The sequence below is a fragment of the Callospermophilus lateralis genome, unplaced genomic scaffold, assembly GCF_048772815.1.
Source record: "Callospermophilus lateralis isolate mCalLat2 unplaced genomic scaffold, mCalLat2.hap1 Scaffold_82, whole genome shotgun sequence".
Classification (NCBI taxonomy): Eukaryota; Metazoa; Chordata; class Mammalia; order Rodentia; family Sciuridae; genus Callospermophilus; species Callospermophilus lateralis.
The window spans coordinates 6,517,820-6,526,650 of NW_027516260.1; positions in this window are offsets into that span (position 1 = coordinate 6,517,820).

Genomic DNA, 8,831 nt, shown 5'->3' on the forward strand with positions numbered 1-8,831 from the left:
GTAGCCTCACCCCGGAGGGAGGGTCCTGGTAATGCGGTCCGGGCGGCACAGGTTGTGTACACTGAGCTTTGGTTGGCTATTGATAAAGCGGGGATAAGCTGAAGGCAGCGGTGGGTGGGCTGGCATTGGGGAGTGGTCCATTAAGCACAAATGCTTGGTACTTAGGGATTGGTTGAGGCTAATAGTTGAGGAAGGTCTTTTCCTGTTGATTGAAGTGGATTCTGGTGTTTAGAGACCAGGGTCAGAGTCCCGCTCTCCCACATTGTTTACTGATTCATTCCCTGTGTCCTCCCTGGTCCATCTTCCTGCCCTTATTAATTTAATGTAGGACCTCAGAATTTTTCTCTCATCACCTCTTGGACTCTTCATACCTCTGTGCTAAGTGGGGCTGGCGAGGACTCAGGACCTTGTGTGTTATCTGACCCTGTTGGGCTGCCTCTGTGTGGGGGCTGCCATTAGCCCTGCTGTGGAGTGTGGCCTGTGAGCCAGGCCTGGTTGTAGAGATGGCACAGCAGGGCTCAACTCGACCCTCGGAACAGCGCTCTTCTTCTCCCTTTGTCACATGAGGGGAAACCTGGGCACATGGAGATTAAATATCTTAGTTGAGGGCCCCAGGCAGGGCGGAGAGAATCCAAGGCTCAGCTGAAGCCAGATCTGCTCCCGAGCTGGCTTGTGGCTCTGCTGCTGCTGTGTCTGCGGAGAAGGGTATGACAGCCTGAAGTGCCAGGCCCTGCCACTGGAGCTGCCAGCCTGGCTGGGAAGCAGTTGGTAGCAACCCTGTGTGCCCCTCCTGCCCAGGGCAGAGTGCCACTGTCATGAGAAGGGGCTGGCGGAGTCACTATTCCTTGGGCAGTGATAAGAGTGGGTGGCTGGCACCCCACATGCCAGGCACTCTTCAAGTGCTGCTTTATCCACTCCTTCAACACTGTAGTAACAGTTGGAGGCAGGTGCTGTGATCACACCTCCCAGCAGGTAGCCTACAGATGTAGAAACTCAATCCAGAGAGGTTACTTCCTGCCACATGTCACACAGCCATTATTTAAATTCGAATCCAGGCAGTCCACCCTGGAGCCCCAGCTGTGGCCATCCTGCTGTGCTGCTTGAGGCATTAAGTCCCCCCCCACCCCCAACTGCCCTGTGGTTGTGCAGATGAGAACTCACGTCGAGGGAGGGGAGAGCTGCCTTTCAGCACCTCAGGCATTTCTTCCTTGCCTTGCAGTCCCTCGGGTCCCTTTGCCCTGCCAGTTTCCCTCTTTACCTCCCTAGCCCAGTTTGGCCTCCTGTCAGCAGCCTGGGTTAGGCTCCTAGAGAAGCTGCTGCTGCCAAAGGCACACCGCTTAGTTTTGGACCCTCAGGGCCAATGCTTCCATGTGGCTCAGCATCCAGGACCAGGTCCAAAGCATATCAGCCTGTCGTAACTGCACTTCAAACCACTGTCCAAGCATCGCTTGTACCTTGTTCAGTTGTGTCCAACTGCCCCCAGGACGCTGAGTGGCCACCCTTTTCTTCTGACAGTAGGAAAAGCCCTCTGTCCATGACTTCAACAACCATGTCAGTAAAGGGAGTGCACAGCCTCCAGCTCCCCAAGGTACCGTGCATTTACACCTTGCAGATGTTTGGAGGTTGACTAGAAGGGTAAGGACTCTGGAGACCAGGTTCCAATCTGGCCTGTGTGACTTTAGGGCAGTCACTTAACCTCTCTGAACCTCACTGGAAAACAGAGATTATCAGCAGGATTACTGTATAAAAAAAAAAAAAAAGAGGTAACATTGCAAATGTGCCCAGCATGTTCCAGGCGGCTTCCTGGGCAGAAAGCTCTGGATCAATCTAGTGGTATCTATGCTGGCAGCTTCCAACTGTATAAGATAGAGTGGGAATGGGCATACTGGAGACCAGCACTGGAATGATACGGGAAGAAATCCTCAAAGTGGGAGGAAAATGAGCTCCTTTGGAATAATGTGGAGAACCCAGGTCTTGTCGTGGGGCGTCTGTGCTTGCTTCCCCTCCCCTGCTGAGAACTAGCTTTTACTGAGCACTGACTGCATGCCATATGTCTCCAGTGTGTCGGCTCATTTGATCTTAACAGTGGCCCCACAAGCCACCACCAATATCACAGTCCCTCTTTTCCATCCCAGGGTGGTTATGTAACCAGTCTCCAGGGCTTCCCAGGCAGTTTTGAATGGAGGCTGGCTCTTCCAGGGCCTGGTCCTCCTCCTTCCCTGGCTTCTGCCCCTCTGCCTGAGAGGCACCCAAGTAGGGCGGCCACTTCAGAGCCACCGTCCTGGCTGCATCTCCCCAGAGGTTCCTGCTGGGAAACTACTCCCTTTATGGCAGGTCTACACTGGTGGCTTGTTTTCAGGCTTGAGGAGAATCCCCTGCAGGGCAGCTTAAGACCCAGGTGGCTGGGTTCCAGCACAGTTTTGACTCAGGTTGGGGAGAGGCTGAAGCTTTGCAGTTCCACCAAGTTCCTGGGTTGTGCCTAGGGGCCAGGCTTTGAGAATCAGAGTCATGCTAGTGCTGTTCAATAAAGTATGATGTGAGCCACATGGGCGATTAAAAATTTTCTAGTAGCCCTATTAAAAAGTAAGAAGACTAGGTGAAATTAGTTATAATAATATATTTTATTTAAGCAACATACAAAATAGTATTTTAACAGGTAATCAATGCAAAAATATCAATGACTTTTTAAAAACAACCTCTCTGGGCATTCAATTTATGAAATCCGATGTGTAATTTACCCACACATCCCATCCCAGTTTGGACTAGCCACTGTTCAAGTGCTCAATAGCCACATGTGGACAGAGGCTACCATACTGGATGACATTGGTCTAGACCATCCCTGTGAAGGGGCAGGTGGTGGCCCTTCCAGGTAGTACCCTCTGCTGCAGCTGGCAGTGCTACCGGCCCAGGAAAGGGACCTTCAGCCTTGGAGCCTCTGTGCATTCCCATGTTCCACCACCTGATTTCTCAAAGAAGAGTGTGACATGTGGTGCCTTGGGTAGGGGAGACTGTTGTCCAACATAGTGGGAGGAAGGGGGTTCTCTATGGACAAAAGCGCAGGGGTGGGCAACGGTTGGGCTGAACCAGAGGTCACTGATATTGCCTGATGTTCCACAGAATATTAACATCAACCCCTCAGCCCTAGGTGGACGGGCTCAGCTGGCAGTTGTGCCCAGATGCTGCTCTATGCCTGCCTCTCATGGGGCCCTAGCCTGTGCCCAGAGCTGTTCAGGATCAGGGCCTGTCCTCAAGAAAACCACTGTGCAGGCTCCAGAGGAACAAAGCATGCAGAGTGGTCGCCATACAGCCTGAAACTTTTTGTAAACTCAGGGCATGGTGCCAGGAACTCTGGTTTTAAAAGTGTCCTGTCACTTTTCTTTTTCTAGCTAACCACACACTCACCTGAGAGCACAAATCTACATCCCTCCTGATTGCAACCCCACCCTGCTTCCAAATTGCCCCCAAATCTTGGAGCTCTCACAGCCCACAAGGTGGGGATTGGCTGACCTCACTGCCTTTCTCCTGGCAGTCCCAAGAGCCTGAGGTCTTCGGTGCACTCCTACGTCTGCTTCTGGCCGCCATGCGGGGGCTCGGTGGCAAGTCACCGTCCCCAGCTTGATGGTCCAAGTCCCTGCAATGGGATGGACTCCTGGCAGCCGGATCAGCCTAGGCGGCTGTGTCCTCGGGAGCGGAAATCTTGTCTCTTCCGTGCAAGGCACGCGTCAGAAAGCTTGGCCTTCTCCATCATCCCGCAGACCATAAGGGTTACTATCCCTGGCTATACCTGGAAAGGTGGGCACAGAGGTCACTGTTTTCCAATCCCCAACCTCTCCAGGACTGTCCCAAGACTAGGGCAAGTGTATGGCCTCTTTCCAGAAGTCCCGCAGCGTCCGAACTCTTCTGGCGCTCCCACTCTAGCCCCAGAAGATCTTTAGCTGCGCTAGGAGTAGGCACACCTGGCCCTTGCAGGCCACTGCTGACACTTTGGGTGACCATTGGGATAGGCACAGTGAATTTAAAAGCCCAGAGTTGGCCTCTTTGGACAAACCCGGATGAGTAGGAGAAGCCTTTGGCCACCTGGGTCACACTCCTCGCTTTCCCCAGGGAGAGGCTCAAGGGTACATGATGCCCACTCCAACTCCAGGTGCTCCGGACCCGGGGCCACACGCTCGGGCACCCTGTGTTTGGGAGACTTGGCGGGGCCAGGACTCGGAGAGAGCAGCTTCGAGTCCCGCAGCGTGCTTCATCCGCAGACTCAAGCCTCCCTGTGTCCCTCGGGGTCCTCGTCACCCGCTGGAGCCTGCTGGCGGACCGCGGGCGCTGGGCACCTACAGGCCGGCGAGGAGAGGCGCCCGCGGGGCATTTGGGTAGACCAACTTTGGGAGACTGGGTTGGAGGAAGAGGCTTGGGAACCGTCGGCGTAACGCCGGAATCTGATGGCTTTGATGGATTTCCAGAAGGTTTGAGCAAGAAAGGAAGGGACCTAGGACCGCGCGTGGAGAGACGCCGCTATTTGGAGGCGCCAAGGGGGCGGAGCCAACCCGTTAGACTTCACGCGGCCGCCGGGGTAGCACGCGCTGAGAAATCAGGGTTGCCAAGGACAACGCGTTTGGGGCGGGGCTGCTGCCGGGGCGGAGCTTGAGCCTGAGAGGGCGGGGAAGGGCGGGGTCTGGGGGATGCGAGCCAGAAGCGAAGTTATGATTGGTGGAGACCTCCTGTTCTGGGCAGGGTCTGGGCCGGGGCTGTGTGAAGATCGGGGAGGAGCTTAAGCGGGGGCGTGGCGTAGAGGGGGCGGGCCCCAAGCGCTGGAGTCGAACTTGGAGACGTGGTTGGCGGGGATCCCGCGCCCGGGGCGGGGCCGAGCCGGAGGGGGCGGAGCCGACCGGCCGGGGGCGGTGCTGGGGAGCGCCGGGCCTGGGGCCGAGGCGGCGCGCGGCTCTGACAGCCGAGTCGCTCGCGGCCTCCCGCCCCCTCGGCACGGGCGCCCACCCGGCCTGGCCTGGCCTGGCCTGGCCCGGAGCCATGAGCCCCGGGCTGCTGCTACTCGGCAGCGCCGTCCTGGCCTCTGCTGCTCCTTCGTGCATCGCGGTCGCAGCCGCTATGAGCACATCCCCGGGCCGCCGCGGCCCAGGTGAGCGGGGGTGGGGGCGGGGCCCTGGATGGGGCGCTCGACTGGGGGGCCGGGGGCCGTGTCCCTGCCAGCATCGGGTCTGGGGGTCCAGCCTGGTCTTTGCGCGCGACCCGCTTGGAGACCGAGGCCGTGAGAGGGGCGCTAACTATTCTTAGTAACAAATTACTCACAGCCGCAGCAGCTGCTGGGCGCCCGCCGCTCGCCTGGGCCCCACAAACGTGATAGCAGCGACAACCCTGTCAGGTAGGTTCTATTGTTAACCCATCGTTCAGACCAGGAGGCTGAGGCGCGCAGAAGCGAAGTCACCTGCCCAAGGTCACACAGTTGATAAGCCTAGATTTAAGCCCACTTCAGCCTGACTCCAAAGTGGGTGCTCTTAACTTTGGGATTCGGACAGGATTAACCTAGCAAAGTGCACTCTTTGGTTACATTCCCTCGTGTTGTGTTTCTGTCCTGGGAAATACCCTTTATCATTTCAGTACTTTCGTCCCATTCTTGGTCCCCACCCAACTTACCAACCCCCTCACCAGAACTTTGGAGTTGCTGAATTTTGGAGTTGCTATGTCATTTCCCTGCTCCTAGGGCTTTCCATCACTTTAGAACCAAAAAACCCAGTTCCTAACTAAGTCCACTGCATGGCCAGCAAGGCCCCTGAGGAGTTCTCCCGGCCAGCTCTGCACCCTTCTCTTCTGTCTTGCTGCTCACTGCTGCCCTCCCTCTATCCCAAGCTGGCTCTCACCCCACCAGATCTTCCTGTTCCCTTCTGGAGCCTAGGCATGGTGGGCTTCTTCCTCTGTCACCTCTGATAGGCTTTCCCCAACCACTCTGTGTCAAACCACTCAGCCCCAAACTCTTTATGAGGCCATCTCTCCTGAAGGCACCTTTCCACCTGTTGACTGTCTGTTCACCTGTTGATTGTCTGTCTCTCCGTTTAGACTGTGAGCCCCAAGAGGGTAGGGATGCTCTGTGTTCACTTGTGTATACCTAGCACCTGGTATGTTGCAGTTGCTCAATAAATATCTGTTGAATGAATGAATAAATAATGGTATTAGACACACTTTTTAAAATCTCAGGGCATGAACATTCTGGAAGGTATCTATCTCCAGCCCAAGTCAGAAGTGCTGGCTCTGGAGCCTGAATTTCTGTTTGGTGGTTTCAGGAATGATCTCTGGCTGGTGACATGGGGAGGCAACTGTTCTCCCCTTGGCTCTCTGTTGTCTCTGACCCTTCCAACTTTTGGGTCTTCCTGGTACCTCCTTTCCCTTGATGAGCAGTTCTGCTTTCTACTTCACCTAGGTGGATCTTTCCCCAGCCCTCCATGCTTGTATTAGAAGCTAACTCTTCAGAGAGATCCCTCCTGCCTGATCTTGAATTTATTGCATTTGTTTCATAAACCCTTAAACCATCATGTAGTTTTTAACAGCATAATGGTAACTGGCAAATTATTTGTGCAACCTTATGTTAAGTGTCTGTCTCTCCCCTGGGGCCTGTGTCTGTCTCATTCACTGCTGTGTCCTGACATCCCAGCACAGCAGCACCTGGCACATGCACAGTAGACAATAAATAGTGATTCAAGGTTGAATGGTGGAAATCTACAGTTCCGTTAGGCGCACTAGCACTCTCCAACTCAGGAACCAAAGCTGGGAATGTGTGTTTTTGCGCTTGTTCTGATGGGTCTTATAACCCCAAGGGCTTCAAACATTACATACCTGGTTGGATCTCTGTATCTGGAGAAGGAAGAAATTAAGTCAACTTTCTATCTCTACATATTTTTTTAAATCAAGATATAACCTGCATACTATAAAATTTACCCTTTTAAAGTATATTATTCAGTGATTTTGGGGGGTACTGGGGATTGAACTCCAGGGAACTGGACCACTGGACCAATGCCACTGGACCCCTGGACCACTGAGCTACATCCCCAGCCCTATTTTGTATTTTATTTAGGTCAGGGTCTTATTGAATTGCTTAGTGTCTCGCCATTGCTGAGGCTGGCTTTGAACTTGTGATCCTCCTATCTCTGTCTCCTGAGTTGCTGGGATTTCAGACATGCACCACTGTATGGCTTCTAATTCAGTGATTTTAATATAGTAACAGAGTCATAAAACCATCACCACTACTTTCAGGACATTTTTGTCCTTTTAAGAAGAAACCCTTTACCTATTAGCTATTACTCCTCATATCCCACCCCATACAGCCCCAGCACTAATCTGCTTTCTGTCTCTACAGATTCACCTACTTTGGATATTTCATATGAATGGAATCATAAATATATGGCCTTTGAGTCTGGCTTCTTTTACTTAATGTATTCGAGGTTTATCCATGTAGTGGAATGTGTGCATATTTCTTCTCTTTTTACGGTTGAATGATCCCCATCTCTTGCACCAAGAGTTTTCCTGTGACCTACAAGTGTGTGTGAGGGGACAGAAAAGTAGAAGAAGGCTGAATATAATCACTGTTGGGCTCTTTATTAAGGAGGTGAACTGAACAGTGCATATATAAAGATTTTGGATTACAACTTGGTTGGTGGTCAAATATAAAACCGCTTGATGAAAGTTCTGAAAACTTTCCTAGCACAAATTAGATATTCCGGCATTCAAAGCCTCGATCCTGGAACCATGATTGGCAATGCCGTAATTGACAGGAGGTCTGTGTAATAGGGTTCCAGGAGTGGCATTTGTCCCTTGTTATTCCAAGGCTTTGCCAGCTTGTAGCAAGGAACCTCTATAGCTGCTGTGGCTTGGCCCACCCTCTGTCCTTCTTCTGTAGGAGGCCCTCTTCTCCAGGATGTCCTCCCAGTGACCTTCTCTGTGCTCTTATTACCATTTCCCTCTGCACTGATTCATTTAACAGACAGAAACTTAGAGCCCCCTGCCTGTCTCACACCCATGTGGGTTGCTTCTTTATTTCTCTGTCACAGCTCTCTTAACGTTAGCATCAGCCCCGAAGGTCTGGTGGCGTGCAGTGGTGTCAACTTGACACTGCATGGTCTCTCCTGGTTTTTATTTATTTTGGAGGACATTTTTTTGACTTCGACTCTGGACAGAGCTGGTTCTCTCCTCCCGTTGACTTGCCCAGCTGCCCAGGGTGATTCCCAGCCATGGCGAGGCCCCTCCTCGGGCTCTGTCTGTGGTGCAGCCAGTAGATTTTGGATGCCCATCTGAACACTCGCCGTCCCGGCTCACCAGGTGAGGCACTGACCCAGCTCTCCCCCCTGGTGGGGTCCCCACTGCTCAACCAGGGAGTAGGCTCCCTTCATCCCCAAGTGGTCTCACCATGGGCCCCTCCTCTCGTTCCTGTCCAGAGCTTTCTGTCACCATAGCAAACCTTGGATTCACACGTGGCCAATCACAGTGTTATAGGAAAGTGGATGTGCTGGGCAGTGCCAGACAGGGGGACTCTTTGTCCGCCCCCTCTCTCTGGGCTGCCCTACCATATCCAGTCTATCACCAGGGGTGTGGGAAGTGGGCTTCTGTCCGTTGGGGGTGCTGAGCTGAAAGCCCCAGTGTGGTACGATCCCCTCAGCCATACCTGCCTATTTCCAACACCCGGCCTCCTGCTGTCTTCTCCTAGCGTCTCCTGCAGGAACAGAAGGAATAGCTCTTAGTTTCCTTTCTTGACTGGCCATGGGGATCCTACCCAACTCCCTGCCCTCTGTCACCTTTTGGTGACATTTGCCTTTCTTCCCAGGTGGTGGTAG